This window comes from Sarcophilus harrisii, chromosome 2 (assembly GCF_902635505.1).
Source record: "Sarcophilus harrisii chromosome 2, mSarHar1.11, whole genome shotgun sequence".
In the NCBI taxonomy this organism is placed as follows: domain Eukaryota; kingdom Metazoa; phylum Chordata; class Mammalia; order Dasyuromorphia; family Dasyuridae; genus Sarcophilus; species Sarcophilus harrisii.
In genome coordinates, this window is record NC_045427.1 from 342,072,710 (window position 1) to 342,090,343 (window position 17,634).

The following is a 17,634-nucleotide window of genomic DNA, read 5'->3' on the forward strand; positions in this document are numbered from 1 at the left end:
AAGCCTTTACTTGATCCTTCTATCCCTGCTCTTCTGCCCTTTGAGACTAAACTCCTGGAAAAAGGCTCCTATGATAGGTACCTCCCTATTATAGGTACCTCTCTCTCTCTGTCTCCCCCCTCTCTCTCTCTTCTCTTTTCTTCTTCTTCTTCTTCTTGATTCTTCTTCTTCTTCTCTCTCTCTCGCTCTGTCTTTTTTTTGATACTCTCTTCTCTCTAGGTTTTCTGGACACCACTCTCTCCTGGTTTTCCTCCTTTCTGATCCCATTCAGTCTCTTTTGCTGGATCCTCATCCAGATCACTCCCTTTAACCACAATGTCCCTTAAGGTTCTGTCCTAAGTGCTTTTCTCTTCTGCCTTTAGATTATTTCACTTGATGATCTTATCAGCTTTTATAATTTTAATTGCCATTGCTGGACTGATTCTCAAATCAAGTTATTCTACTCTAACCTCTTTGCTGACCTGGAGGTATTTTCATCTTTACTTTCCTTTTTTATATCTCAAACTGAATGTCCATCCAGTAGATATCCTGAATTGAATATATCCAAATATATCCAAAATTGAATTCATTTCCTTCTAAATTCTACTTCCTTTCTGCTTTCTCTATTATTGTAGAAGACAATACCATCCTTCCAGTCCTTCAGGCGAGAAACCTAAATGTAACCCTCAACTCCTAAATATCTCTCACTACTCCATCCACTCTCACCTATATCCATCCAACTTCTTGCCATGCTCTGCCAATTTTACCTTTGATACTCTTTCTCTTCTGACACTACCACCACTCTCATGAAGCCTCTTAGGAACTTGGGCCTGCACTATTGAAATAGCCTGCATCCAGTCTCTTCCCATTCCAGGCAATCTTCCCCACTTAGTTATCCATTCCTAAAATGAAGGTCTGACTATGTCACTTCCCTGCTCTTAATTGCCAAATCCAGTAGCTATGCCAATAGCTCCCTATCACCTCAGGATCAAATTAAAAATCTCTTGTCTTTCAAAGCCCTTCACAATCTAGTACCCCCTTGCCTTTGTATACTTCAACTATACTCCACACCACTCCAATTGACATTGTGGTCAATAGTGACATTGGCCTCCTAACTGTTCCACAAGTAAGAAATTCCATTTCTCACCATCTGCTAGTTTCTCTGGCTATTCCCACACCTATAACTCCATCACTCCTCATCTTTACCTACTGGCTTCTCTGGTTTCCTTTAAATTCCAATTAAAATCCTATTTTCTATAGAAAGTCTTACCCAATTGCTCTAGATTTTAAGGCCTTCCTTCTCTTAATCCAGTTTTTAGCTTTTTTGTGCATAGTTTTTGCTCGTTGTCTCCCCCAGTAGATTGGAAGAAAGGAATTATCTCTTAGTATCCACACTCTTTTAGTATCCACACTGTTAGGATAGTACCTGGTAGATACTGGATCACTAATAAATATTTATTGACTGACTGGCCAGGCTACTCAACCATGCTTATCTATCCTACCTCACCCTACAACTTACTCATTGCCTATATATGTTTCCTGGCATGAACACTCTTCAGTTCTGGGGAATATTAGCAAGGGATCTATAATTCTCTTTTTTAGCTCAAAGACTCCAATCAGAGGAGTACTCTTGCAAACACTTCATAACCATATCTGTCTTTTTCACTTGGGTGAATACGCTCCTTCATCCTTTCCTTCTCAGTTGCATCTTCTCAACTACAGTTCCAATAATCACAAACTAATAAGCAAAAGCCCATAGTTAATGTTACTTATAAAGACAAATGAAGTGCCTAAAATAGAGAAAGGTAAACAAACAAACTTTCAGATTTTCATAAGAGAGCCCAATGAGACAAAGGAGACAGAATTCTATCTTAGATTCTATAAAAGATTTTAGCAATACCATATCTGTTTCAACTTTCCTTGTGCTCTATAAGCTCAAAAAACTTGACTGAAGATCCTGGTCTCTTTCTTTGTAGCAACCAACTTTTCCTCTTATTTCTCCTCTCTGCATATCTTTCATAATTCTCTTTTTTTAAAATTTGTTTTATTATAATAACTTTTTATTGACAGAACCCATGCCAGGATAATTTTTTACAACATTATCCCTTGCACTCACTTCTGCTCCGATTTTTCCCCTTTCTCCCTCCACCCTCTCCTCTAGATGGCAAGCAGTCCTATATATGTTGAATATGTTGCAGTATATCCTAGATACAATATATGTGTGCAGAACCAAACAGTTCTCTTGTTGCACAGGGAGAATTGGATTCAGAAGGTAAAAATAACTTGGGAAGAAAAACAAAAATGCAAACAGTTTACATTCATTTCCCAGTGTTCTTTCTTTGGGTGTAGCTGCTTCTGTCCATCATTGATCAATTGAAATTGAATTAGGTCTCTTTGTCAAAGAAATCCACTTCCATCAGAATACATCTTCATACAGTATCGTTGTTGAAGTATATAATGATCTCCTGGTTCTGCTCATTTCACTTAGCATCAGTTCATGTAAGTCTCTCCAAGCCTCTCTGTATTCATCCTGCTGGTCATTTCTTACAGAACAATAATATTCCATAACATTCATATACCACAATTTATTCAGCCATTCTCCAATTGATGGGCATCCATTCATTTTCCAGTTTCTAGCCACTACAAACAGGGCTGCCACAAACATTTTGGCATATACAGGTCCCTTTCCCTTTTTTAGTATCTCCTTGGGGTACAAGCCCAGTAGAAACACTGCTGGATCAATGGTAGTTTGATAACTTTTGGGGCATAATTCCAGATTGCTCTCCAGAATGGTTGGATTTGTTCACAACTCCACCAACAATGCATCAGTGTCCCAGTTTTCCCACATCCCCTCCAACATTCATCATTATTTTTTCCTGTCATTTTAGCCAATCTGACAGGTATGTAGTGGTATCTCAGAGTTGTCTTAATTCTGATTAATAGTGATTTGGAACACTCTTTCATATGAGTGATAATAGTTTCAATTTCATCATCTGAATATTGTCTGTTCATATCCTTTGACTATTTATCAATTGGAGAATGGCTTGGTTTCTTATAAATTAGAGTCAATTCTCTATATATTTTGGAAATGAGACCTTTATCAGAACCTTTAACTGTGAAGATGTTTTCCCAGTTTGTTGCTTCCCTTCTAATCTTGTTTACAATAGTTTTGTTTGTACAAAAGCTTTTTAATTTGATGTAATCAAAATTTTCTATTTTGTGATCAATAATGGTCTCTAGTTCATCTTTAGTCACAAATTTCTTCCTCCTTCACAGGTCTGAGAGATAAATTATCCTTATGTTCCTCTAATTTATTTATAATCTCATTCTTTATGCCTAAATCATGGACCCATTTTGATCTTATCCTGGCATACGGTGTTAAGTGTGGGTCCATGTCTAATTTCTGCCATACTAGTTTCCATATCCCAGCAGTTTTTGTCAAATAATGAATTCTTATCCCAAAAGTTAGTATCTTTGGGTTTGATCTTTCATAATTCTCATAAGGAACTGAATTCCTCTTCCAGCCTCACAATTGGAGTTACTGAACTATTATTACAAGTCTCTCAGTTTGTTCTCGGTTTGTTCTTTTTCACCCCTTATTGGTTGTATCATCTATTTTTTCATTTATATATTGGAAAGGAATTGCCTGGCATGGTGACATTTTTACATCTAGGTTAACACTATGTTATCTAAACCCTTTTCTGAGATTATATTTGTAAACAATAGTCACATTAACATTAAAGCAGGATCTTTGGATTAATGAAGAACGAGAGATACAGACAGAAATTTAGGCAATGTAAAAATAAAAGATATCAATAAAGTTACCTTTAAAAAAACATTAAAGCAGCTACTTAAGATCATTCTTAGTCTCACTATGAGGACATTTGATAAGAGTCACAAGGCTAAGGACAATTCTCTGGAATAGCCTACTAAAAACTCGCTCCAAGTTCATAACTACTCTTTTAGATCTAATTATTTAACTAGAACTAGAACTACATGTAGGCAATATCCTTGATCTGCCAGGCTAATAACCCTCCCAAAAATTGTTGATATAATTTTCAAAAAAAGAAAAAAGATGAATAAAACTGCACCTAATTTTACATGAATATCTAATTTTACTTACTGGTAAAATTCCAGAGTATAATAGTAAAAGAATGGTTTTTGAGTACTTGGAAAGGAAGATGATGATCATTAAGAAGTTTCATGGTTTCATGCTAGCAATAAAATTAATTAATGCTTTAAATACCACTCTGCACTTTTATTTAAGAAAGATAAACAGGAATTTTGTATCTGGAGAAATTCAATTCTGGGGAGCAGTTTTGAGAAGAAATCTTGGAAAGACTCCAGAGAACTAGCCCATGAAGGAGGTTACAGAATACTCAGAATGGCTCCAATAAGTAGAAACTCTGGGACAGCTCTGTTAGAAGTCTACTAGGATAGAGAACAAGGTGGGGTTGGACTAGAGTTCAGGGAAAAACTCTTGTGTTCACAGCTCTTCATTTCACAGCATATATCAACTTTAATCAGAATTCAAGTGTATTTTATAAAAGATATACCTTGTGTATTTGTAAGATAGTATGTGACATCTGGTACACAAACATGGAAGAGTACAGATGCGAGGAAGTAATGAGGTTACACTGTACATTTAGAAGAACAACTCAGGTTTTCTAAACTGCAAGGTGTATGATGTCTTTTGGTGATGTCACTGCACTGCTCCTGTTGTTCTATTTCCCATTAGTCTCAGAGCCACTTCTCCCATTAACCTTATATTTGCTACTAGGCATTGCTTCACTGGATGAGTGATTTTTATAAAGTATTTCTCTTAACTTCACAGTTGCTGCTACCAGCTTCTGACATCAGCCAGAGTACTCAGCTGAAGTTTCATAGGAGTCCTCATATTCTCAAAAAAGGATATATGGGCTGTAGTCAAAGCCTCTTTTAACTTAGCACCTGTAGAGTTAAACTTTAGCTTTTTTAATGAAGAGAGGACATTTAATGAATATCAGACTAAAGTGGAGGGAAAACCTTTAGTTGATTTTTCTCCCTAAATAGAGGAATCTGTTCATTCATAGAATTATATTTCAATATTGCCTCAAGAGATCAACACTTTTGGAATACAGAATAATCATCTAGCTAAGCTTTATTAGGAAATATTTAATTTTACTTAGGCTAGAGTGATTTTCCTTTAAGGAGGCAAGGATGTTGTCCTTAGATTTTGGTTACTCTGGATAACTAGATGTATAAAAAGTCCAGATAATGGAGAGTTGGTGTTTACTAGATTTCCCATTGTTTTTCTCACTCAACATTTCTGCCTTTGAAAAATGCAAAAATAAGGACTTCTAGATAATATGGCTACTTAAATGGAGAAAGATTGCCCAACTCCCTTTCACCTTCTGCAGCAACAGCTTGAAATTTGCACCAGACGTAAGAATGATTAAGAAATACAATGAGAAATTAAATCTTTCATTCCAAAACTATACAAACAGCCAATAATAAACTCCAAGTAATGGAAAAGAGAACTACTAGCAAAAACAGTACCAATACAGATGACAAGCCAGCAGATTGCTTGCAATAACAAAAGATGCCCAGAAGTGTTATGTAGACTTCAGTTTTTAGACTGTAGGATTCTCTATCCCAAGTGAGCAAGAATGTGGGGATGGATTATTCAAAAGAGAGCCCCAGGTTATTTATAAACACACCATGAGACTTTTGGAAGGCTTTGAAAGCAGTCTCCTAAGGTGTGTTTGACCCCAACTAATGAAGAATAGCTCCAATCTCAGACAAGGACATCCCAGAGCTCCAAAATCCCTGGTATTCTTTCCTGAGGGCTTTGCACTTTAAGGCCTAACTTTAAGAACTATCTTTGCACAGGAACTCAGAGAACTCAAGGTGAGACCAAGCCTGTCCCTGGAATGGACTTACCACCATTATATTCACTGCGTTTTCCAACTCTCTTATTATCCTCAGGAAGCTGATATTATTGTATGCTGGAATAAACTTTTGAAATAGCAGCTCTATTATCATATTCTTGGTTATAACTTCAGGTGTTCCACCTCCCAGGAACTGTCTGCAACAAATCAGTGTTATCCTAGAAAGGATAAAGACTCTCCACTTCAAATGTGTCTTAAATCCAACCTCCAGAAAGACCTAGCTGATAGGATGAATTACTTTTAGATATTGGTTGATCCCTTCTAATGTTTTTAAAAATTTTATCTCCTACATAGAATCATCTGAATCTTATAGTTATGCTCCATTAGAAAGTTCTAATCCTTAGCAAAGTAGGGATAAGTTTGAATGGTGAATCACTAAATGGGTGCAAGTCTGAGTATTTAAAATAAGATTTATTTGTTTATTTGGCTAGTTATTTAACTACTTAGCAATTTTGTACCATACAATTTATTACTCTACTTTAAAAACATCCTTAATAGTGCTTCATTTTGTATTTATTTACAAAGCAAATTATTCACTAACTTCTATGAAAGATGATATATTAGGTTTAGATTTAGATGCTGGACAGATTGAATACAAGAGCATCATGACTTCAAAATAACTCATACTTTGCTACAAATGATTCAGGAATATCAACAAGATTAGTAATGATGTTGACACTAACAGGAATTTATGACTGCACCTAATTTTACATGAATATCTAATTTTGATTGCATTGATGCAATGATCCTGATATTCCGGTGGTGTTCTTGTTCATTTTGGCATGCTATATCAAGAAACTGACCATTAATTGACCCTAATTCCATCCTTACTGCATAGGCTGCAATATTTCAGAGATTTTGATATTATTTGATATACCACTGTATTATTGTATTTCAGAGACAGTATGACATTGTGGATAGAGAACTGTCTTGAAATCTAGGAAGACTTAGTTTCAAACCCTCCTTCTGATACCTGATCAATGTGTGACTCTAAGCATGTTATTCTCTCAAGACACTAGACAACTCTTTAGGACTATAAATTGCAGAGAAAGTATTTCATTTTTCTCCCTAAACTCTAGGATTATAAATTGCAGAGAAAGTATTAGTCTGATTTGGAGTTTCTTCATCTAGGAATTCCTTATACAAAATAAAATCACAAGCCCAGTCTTTATCTCTTAATATTTTTATTGAGCTCCTCCTCACGCCTTGATGCTTTATACTAAGCTTCTTCTCAATGTTCAAATTATTTTACCAACCATTCTAGACAGCAATTTGGAACTATGCCCAAAGAGCTATACAACTGTCATGCTCTTTGACCCATCAGTGCCCTTACTGGGTCTGTATCCCAAGGAAATCATAAAGGAGGGAAAAGATCCACATGTGCAAAAAATATTTGTAGCAGCTCTTTTGTGGTAGCAAAGAACTGGAAAATGAGTAGATGCCCATCAATGGGGAAATGGCTGAACAAGTTGTGGCATATGAAGATAATGGAATATTATTGTTCTATAAAAAATAATGAACATGCTGATTTTTCAAAGGCCTGGAAAAATTTACATGGATTGATACAGGGAAACAAGCAGAACCAGGAATACTTGGTATATAATAACAGCAAGAATGTTCCTATTAGCAAAAATTCCCTAGAAGTAAAATAAAATACTCCTTGTCATATTTAGTCTTTGACAACCTGAACCTAACCTTTCCAGATATTTCCACAGATCACAACTATTCTGCATATCCTTTGGTCCATTTAAGCTGGCAAGCTTACTTTTCTAGTCCCTGTGTTTGTGCAATGTAAAATATTCCTCTCACCTCAACCTGAATGTTATTACTACATTTTTTTCGGGTTATTGTTTTCTGTAAATTAGTAATTCCCTTTCTATTTAAGTATTATGTTCCTATTTAGTATTTATTCCTATTTAGTATTATACTTTTGCAAGTATATATGGAAAAATAGCTTGGAAGATATAAATCGATTTTCCCTTCCATCTATCCCTTTTCAGTTTTAAAGCCATTTTGGGAGGGCTTTTCGGGAGGGGGGGGAGGGAGGAAGGAGGAGGAGGAGAGGAGGAAGCCAACTTTTGGGTAAATATATTTTTACCAGGTTTGTTATGATCCACCTCAGGCCAAGAAATCAATTCCTGTATTTTAAATTATTATTCAGAAATGTAAATCATTCCCAATCTTCTTAACAAACCTTTTATTTCCTAAATCTGTCTTTTTCTTTTGAAGTCCTTTGTCTTCAGTTGACAATAGAAGTTGCTTGGGACAAAAAGACCTACCCAATTTGACTACTACAGAGATCACTCATAGAAAGCAGAATTATTTAGTAGAATCTCGAGAAGCAGACCCCATCCTGGTCTGACAGCAAAATTTCACAGCAGGATAGAGCCAGAGTCTTGAAAATGCTTACAGCTTTTATACATTTCAGACAAAGAACCTCCAAAATCCCACCCTCTATATGTTGTGATTGGTCACAACTGACCCCTAGTTGGTCAGTGGAATGTAGTAGACAAGGTGATATACAGCTTCTTCTGCCACATAGTCCAGGCCTTATCTAAAATCATGTGACTCCAGAGAAGCAGAAACTGAGGCCTATAAGGCTTGATCTACTTTAGAATCTGTAAGTTCTTCACCTTTTCCCACACAAAGTAAAAAAGCTATCAGTGCATTCAGATTTTTTGACTAGAACTTCATGATTTCTAGCAATAATTTTTAGATTATTTCTGGGAGTATAATTTGTCCTCAAATCACAGGGCTCCATCTCAGCAACATGCTCACAGAAAATAAAAAACATGCCTTTAGTTTATGTCAAATTATAGAGGACCCTCAAAGGTAAATGGGACCTTAAGGCTCTTCTAGTTCAATGGGTTCCTAAATAGGTATTCCTTTATATCCTTCTGATGAGTGACTGACAGTGGTCTTGGGGTGTTTCAAAGGTAAGCCAAAAACCAACATTCGTCTTTTCTTCCTATTGGATGATTTTTTTAACATAACTTACAGAAACTTACCTTTATTTTTCTCATTTTATATTCTGCTCATTTTAACCTTCAATGCTTACTCAATATTCCTAACACTATTCTTACAAGATCATGCCACACTTTTGGATTCATATTGCATGACTTTGCTTCCATCTTTCATGCACATCTTTTTAAAAGTCTAAACTATCTGATAAGTTCCCTGTGCATACATTGGTCTTACTAAACAATCTTCTTTTCTTTCTCATTAGAATTATTTCTCTTTGAGCCTTCAGAATTTCAGTCTTCAGTATCATATGTGTTCTTGATTGACTTCCCAGTACAATTTTAGTTCATGGTATCCCACCTATCCTTATCCTGAATCCTTATAAATCCTTATAAATCAATTCATTCTAAATATAAATCCTTATTAATCAATTAATTCTAAATATAACGTATGTTCAACTATGCCTGGAGTCATCATTTCTCTCCAAAATTTCCATCACTTGCACCCAATCAAACAGTTCCTTATTGTTGTTGAGAATTAGATTCAAAATAGAATTTTTCTTGGTTGGTTTCTTTAAAAGATTAAATTATGAAGGGTTAATTAATAAATTGTCTTCCCTGTTTGGATCAGAAAGAGAACTCCAGAAAATATCTAGATAATCAACAACTCTGAAACTGAAATTGAAAATAAAAATTTAAAAATAAAAAAATAATAATCACTATTATACTATATGACTATATATGTATTATATATGACTATATAATACTATATGACATGCCTCTGTGCCAGATTTTTAATCTGTTTTCTAGCTCCCTTATTTATTTTCTCTTTTGTACAGGTAATCTATTATATTTTGGTTATAACACTTCTAGTTTTGCCTCTATTGATGTTCATTTGCTGCTATGTTTCCTTCCTCAGTTTTCTGGAGTTCCTCATATAAATGAGGAATAAAACTACTCCCATCTTCATTTATCTTGTTTAATTTCAATTAGGTTATCTTTCTAGAGCCCTATTACAATAATTGCAGCATGTCATTATAATAATTATCTTATTTTAAGTCTAGATACAATATAATGGCTTCTATGGTCTATGTGATAATCTCCTATTTGATTTAGGAAATTTATTTTAGACAAAAAATTAGCAGTATGATCATAATCATTCTGAATCCCCCATTAGGAAATTTCCTAACATTCAGGAAGAAGTTTGGCCCTCTATCTTAATTTAAATTTATGTATATCTTCAGTTAATCCCTAGCCTCAACCCTTGTGGTTGAAGCAAAATTCAGGTTGCTAGAAATGTTGCTTCTGGGCATTCCCCATTTTAACATAGAACCATTACATTCCCTGCCTTGTGGCACCTTTGATTGGCTACCAATATCTTTAAAACTGGAAAGATATAGATTGTCGATATTTTTCTCCATCTTTTGACTAAGCTTTTTTTGGGGGGGGGCGACAGGGGTGGGGAGGATGATTCCTATATTCTGTACCCAGCATGGATGCTACTTCCTCTCTTTTGTCCCTAGATTATAGAAAAAGAGTGTGGGAATATTTATTTCTGTTTGGTGTTATGTGTCTTTAACTTCAGGTGCTAGAGATGATCCCAATAGGACTTGTTAGTTTGGACTATATTGCAGCCAGAATTCTAGGCATAATGGTGAAACAGGTAGTGTGGCAGTAAAGCTTTGGGAAGGCACAGTGCCTGGAGCCAGAGCCATATTTTAGATTTGGAGCTAGTACTATGCTCTGTGAGAACTGAAATAAATTGTGAACCTAAACTATTTCCCCTCCTCAGACACTAAGGATGCAAGGGAAAAGGAAATAATGCCTTCCACATATTGGAGGAGTAGATTTGTATATTTGTGATTAAACTTTTGAAATAAATATCCTTTTGAAAAGCTCCACTGTGGTACATATTATCGTGTCTATAATACAGGTAGTAGAAGAAGACATTGAGAAAAGAGCAGAATTTTTCTACATCAGTCCTTGTACTTGGATATTGTACTCCTTTTCTATCACGGCTAAATTCCATTTTCTCTTTCTCCTTTTGTTAATAGTCCCTATACATTTAGTTTTTTGGTTTTTGTTTTTTTTCCTCAGCTCAGCTCAGCTCTATGTGACCCCATTCTTTCCTCTCTACTTTCAGATTTTCAGAATATCTACCTGGTTCTGAGATAGCGCCTGCTTTTTTTTTTTTTTTTTTAAATTTAATAATAGTAATTCAGGATTTGACCAAATTGACTTTGATTGATTCAGGGAATTAAGTTTGAATGGTTTTATACCAAAATTCTCTTATGACAGAGCCAATCAAGAAGGCCTCTTAACTAGGAAAGGTGATTACTTTTAAGTGGAATGGGATTATCAATGGACCTCCTGAAATAGCCCAGGCAATAAAATTCAAGATGGCCATAGTAATTCATAATTTAGAAATAATTTATTTGTAACTGGCCTAGATGGTCTGCATGGCCAGGATGGACCTCCAGTAGGATTCTGGCATGGTTCTGTCCCCAACTGAAGTAGGGACAGCCTTATAAGCATTCTTGTTCATCCTTGCTGGCACATTTTGACCTTAAACAGTAACTCGACTTTACAGGACAAAAGATACAATGGCAGATGTTTAACATAGTTTATAGGTCAGGGTTATCCACAGATACCCCACATTGTTGAGCAGGCACTTTGAAGTGCAAAACACCTCCTTTAATCTAGCTGAGCAGACAAAAAGTTATCAAACTGTGCATACCCTTTGATCCAGCAGTGTTACTACTGGGCTTATATCCCAAAGAGATTATAAAGAAGGGAAAGGGACCTGTATGTGCATGAATGTTTGTGGCAGCCCTTTTGTAGTGGCTAGAAACTGGAAACTGAATGGATGTCCATCAGTTGGAGAATGGCTGAATAAATTGTGGTATATGAATATTATGGAATATTACTGTTCTGTAAGAAATGACCAACAGGATGATTTCAGAAAGGCATGGAGAGTCTTACACGAACTGATGCTGAGTGAAATGAGTAGGACCAGGAGATCATTATATACTTCAACAACAATACTATATGATGACCAGTTCTGATGGACCTGGCCATCCTCAGCAAGGAGATCAACCAAATCATTTCCAATGGAGCAGTAATGAACTGAACTAGCTACGCCTCAGAGAAAGAACTCTGGGAGATGACTAAAACCATTACATTGAATTCCCAATCCCTATATTTATGCCCACCTGCATTTTTGATTTCCTTCACAAGCTAATTGTACAATATTTCAGAGTCTGATTCTTTTTATACAGCAAAATAATGTTTTGGTCATGTATACTTACTGTGTATCTAATTTATATTTTAATGTATTTAACATCTACTGGTCATCCTGCCATCTAGGGGAGGGGGTGGGGGGTAAGAGGTGAAAAATTGGAACAAGAGGTTTGGCAATTGTTAACGCTGTAAAGTTACCCATGCATATAACCTATAAATAAAAGGCTATTAAATAAAAAAATTAAAATTAAAAAAAAAATCTAGCTGAGCAGACCTTTTTCTGCAAGCCTGAGGCCCTTTAACCTAAGACTGAAGGAGGGGAGGGGAGGCCAGTCCTTTATCCATTTCACTTCCCTCTTTTTATGCTCATAGTTGTGACTCATCTGAGGCCAACCGGAAATAAGCTATTTTAAGATCGAAAAGTTCCAAGGTCTGTATGCAATCCTGAACGTAAGAGATGAGGTACTTTCTTATGCAGGGAGCTATGAGAAGGAGGAGAAGGAACAAGAGGACTGGGTCTGTAACTCCCGAGGATGGTGGTCAGCCAATCATAGAGTGACTGAAGCCTCATGACTAGCCTCCCGGTCATCTAACTGCTTACACAGAGAAGCAAGAGATTCCCTAATGACACCCAACTGATTTGCATAGACCCCCTTGCTTCATGAACAGTGGATCTAACCCATGGCAGTTCTGTAACACAACTTCTGTCAGGGAGCCCACTTGTGAAGACCATATATTTTTAAATCAGCAGGAGTCAGGAATTCAGGTTAGGGGAAAATCATCAGTCTTTATTCTCAGTGAAGAAGGATCAGAGGTGGAAGATAATCAATAGCAATGTGTGCAGCTGAGTCAAGAAGCTAGCTAGATCAGCAGCCACACGACCAGCAGATGGGTATGGAACCTAGGCCCAATCTCTCCCAGCTTCTCTTCCTGTCTCTCTCTCTCTGCCTCCACCCACCAAAATCGTCATTTCCTATACAACACATCAGGACTTGCACAGAGAGTGGGCAGGGACCATTCTTTATCCAATCATGTATATTAATAGAGTATAGCCCAATTACTATTTAGCCTCATGTACTTGGGACCTCAGTGCATCAACTCAAACCTCAGCCCATTACATCTCCCGCTTTTATTTTAGACCACAGGTGGTCAGTGCCATCCCTGACTCCTCAGGGAGGTCAGAGCCCCTAAGGGAGGTGGATCACAGCCTCCCTGACTTCTCAGGAAAGGCAGTGAAAGCACCAAAAGGAGATGATCACGCCTCCCTGACATCTCAGGAAGGAGATGAAAAGCACCAAAGGGAAGTGGGGGTTACTAGTGGGTTTCTCAATGAAGGGTCTTATTATGCACACAAACCCATCAGCATGGGAGGTATTACACAAGCACATAGCAATAACGAGAGGCTATTAGGATGACTCTCCCACAGTCAGTGCAGGCTCGATGTGGTGTAACAAACATGAATTGTACATGCAAGTAGCGGCATAGCAAACAATATAAATCAATATGGCGTTGGAAAAGATCACCAGAAGTCCTAGAAGGAGGGTTTGTAAACAACAGTCACACATACACCTTCTTCAGCAGCTAAGAGATAGTCCAAAACCAATCTATTGTCCATTAGTTTCATGTCAGGGAATCCAATGATCCCTGAGTTTTTGAAGTCCTGCAAAAGTCTTTTTATGTGTTAGGGAATCCAATGATTCCAGCAGATTTTGAAGTCCTGTAACAGTCTTATCATTTCTCAGAGAATCCAATGATTCCTGAGAGTTTTCAAGTCCTATGTCTCAGAGAATCCAATGATTCCTGAGGGTTTTCGAGTCCTATGTCTCAGATAATCCAATGATTCCTGAGGGTTTTCAAGTCCTACAACAATCTTATCATGTCTCAGAGAATCCAATGATTCCTGAGAGTTTTCAAGTCCTACAACAATCTTATGTCTCAGAGAATCCAATGATTCCTAAGGGTTTTCAAGTCCAACAATCTTTGATGTCCATGAGTAAAAAATAATGCTTTCAATGGTGAGCAAATCAACAAAGAACCACCCGATATTTCTTGTCATCTCCTTTGTTTCAAGGGTCTGTTGTCTCTCATGGACAATGTGAATATGGTTTGTTGGCACCCATCTGATTCCTTTCCATCTGTAGAGATACAACCCCTTCTCCAAAGCAGTTAGCCTATCTGGTCCTTTCCATTCCACTTTCTGGGTCCCTCCCCACATCACCTGGGATTATCTAAAGATAGTGGATCTTAATGGAACTGCCCTTCCGTGGGTTATAAACCTGTTCGGAGCCAGTGATCTTTGTCAAAAAATCAAGGTTAATAGTATAAAGGGGATTTAGAAGTTCTTTAGGGTTACCTGTGGCCCTTCTTTTTTTTTGAGGAGGCCAATTCTTTTTCTCCTCTCTACTATTGCCTGTCCTTGAGGATTAAAAGGGCCCCATGGTGTGTAAAACTTATACTCATAAAAGGGCAAAATGTTTCAAAGATGAGGACCATTGTCTGTTTTTATTGCGGGCAAACCCATAGGGGAAATGCTTTTGGTGAGGAATTCAGGACCACTGGCGTCCTTTTGGTGGTATTGCAAAAGGGAACCCAAAAGGTGTTACCACAATGGATGAAAGACAGATGACCAAAAAGATTTTATAGTGGGCCATCCATTTGCCAGATTTCATTGGGTCCAAACCACGGGGTTCTTCCCGAGGAGAAAGAGTGTGGAAAGGAAGGCAAGGCAGACAGGCTTTTAGATTCCCACTTCCTCCTTGTTATTCCAAATTGTAAACGAAAGTCTAGCAGCCGATGATATTTAGAATGAGATGCCGGGCTTTTGGAATAAAGGGTATTGACCCAAATAGTTAGAAGGTATCTGCCTTTGAATTGCCATCAAATATTGGACCTGGAAGTCCACTATGAGAATGGAATTAATATATAGATTACCTGGATGTTTTCACTTGTTCTGAAGTTTTTAAAGATGATATATATTAGAGGTAAATTTTATTTGGGCTGTGGCAGTTCTTTGTACCAACCCACTGAATAGGCCGAACGATATTATATTTATGTCTCCTGGATAATAAGAGCTGAATGACGATACAATTCATTCTGCTGAGTGGACTGAAAAGGAGTTCTGACTACCTTTTATAGTTAGAGAGAGTACACAGCACAAAATTATATTTGGATGCATCCGTGAAGATAGTTGGTCCTTTAAGAGGAACTTTTAGAAACTTTTTTCAAGAATCCATTGCCAAATTAATAGTCTAGTTATCTTTAATGGAGACCCATGTAAAATTTGGAGCCATGGCTAATAAATTTGCCACTCTGGGATTTTACAACACACAAATTTGTATTGGTATAAAAGGTGTATATCTTGTGGTCTTGTCCCAGATAATTGAACTTCCCATTTAGTGGCCTTTAATAAAAATTCCAGCCACAAGCACTGGAGGGGTGTAAGGTTTGTTCTGGGTGCCGGGAGGTTACCCACTCTATCACACTATTCCTGATGAAAGACTGTGGGTGCCCCTTGTGGCAAAACTATATCTCCAAGGGTTTTGAGTGACTCTTTCAACCACATTGATAAAGCCAGTTCAACTTCTCTCAAAACCTTTGAGCTTCTTTTGTAAGCTGGTGTGGGAATTTAAAGCACTGTCTCCCAAAATGTCATATAACGGTTGTAATTGATAGGTAGTCAAAGAACACTGGTCGACCGGATATTCCTATCAATTTCTTTGAAAACCAATGTGTTTAGCTTTTCTGTTCTTAAAGGGAGTTTTGAACGGAATTTAAGGTATATTCATATCCTAAATATTGAAAAGGAGCATGTCTTTGAATTTTTTCTGGTGCTAGGTATGATTTGTAATTCCTTAGTGTTTCTATGGTCTTTTTGTAGAATGTTTTGACATTTTTAGGTGCACATCCCAATATGTCATCCATGTAATGTAAAGCAAATTTTGGGAATGCTTTTCATGGAGCAAGAGAAGGAAATAAATTTGACACATAGTAGGGCTGTTTTCATTCCCGTGGCAAAACTGTCCATTCATATCTTTTATAAGGCTCAGCTAAGTTAGCGGGCACTGAAAAAAATCTTTTCTATCCTCCTTTCAGAGGATAGAATAGAAAAAAAATCCCTTATCTAACCCAAGAGGATTCTCTGGCAAGTGGTAGGAGATGGAAGTCAGGCGAAGAGTTCCTGTTTCCATCTGTTCATTCCTTTTCTTAAATCCATTAACATCCTCCATTTTCCAGATTTCTTTTTCACAACAAACACTGGGGGAATTCAAGGACTTAGAAAATTTAAGTGTCCTTGGTCAAAACTCTCTGTACTATATTTAAAAGGCCTGAATTTTATCTTACTTAAGGGCCACTGTTCCATCCATGGTGTATCAGTTTTCCATTGGATAGGAACGGTGAAATTTGTAGGCCTTCAACAGCAGCCCTCTTAAAAACAAATCTCATTTTTAACCTAATTGCTGTAAAAGTCTCTTCCCCCAAATTGATGGGGATTTTTTTCAACTATAAAGGGTAAAAACTCTTTTTGCCCCAAAAGTCCATCTCATAGGGGCAGCACTAACAGCTGCTTTATCCTCCTACACCAGACATGGGGTGTCTGCTTTAATCTTGGATGACTGGGCCAAGGACCTCTAATCCATCCAATCTGCACCAGTGTCTACCAGTCCTTCAATGGAGGCCATTTATATAGTCGTGAGCATAGGTCAGTCGTTTTACAGCCTGTCCAATATATTGGATCTTGTGATCTGAAATCAGTCTGGTGACATCACCAAGCCTTATTAATTCTGTATGGGTAAACCTGATGCTACTACTCCCTGGGTGATAAGCCACATTTTCCTGTATTGGTGCTGGGATATTATTCATTCCCAGTTTCCCCATCAGTGTGTGGATGGACACTGTTTTTCTTACTCAGGAGGTAAAATGGTCAAGCCTTCTGTGCCTGGAGGCAAGGGATCCATAGGCTGGAGAGGAACAGATTTCACCTCTCCGGGGGGTATCTCAATTGTCTCAGCTGCATACAACTCTATTCTCCCTAACTGTAATCCCTTTCTCCCATCAGGTTGTTTCCTGGCTGGTTGATTGTGTAATCCCTTTCTGCCATCATATGGCTTCCTGGCTGATTGATCATATTGGGGTATTGGACATCTAGGCACTCTCTGGGTGCAACATTGGCTGCCATCATGCCCCAAGTGTTTTTTGCCTGGGGCCCTAGGGCTGGGCCCCTCATCCCGTTTCCCTGAACCTGTCTACATGCTGAGGCCCAATGGAAGCTTCTCTTGCATTTTGGACATGGGGTACTGAGTCTTGTTCTCCCACCCTGCTTTCTCACTCTGCCTCTATACCAACATTGAGCTTTCAGATGCCCCACTTTATCACACTGAAATCATTGACATGTCTCTCTAGAAGTCCCTTGCCAGAAGGGACCCTGTCTACCCATGTTGGGATCTTGGGAAGTCTGCATCATAGTCTGGCTATAAAAGGCATTTGTGCCCACTGTGGCACAGCGTCTTATAAACTCCTCTAAAGGA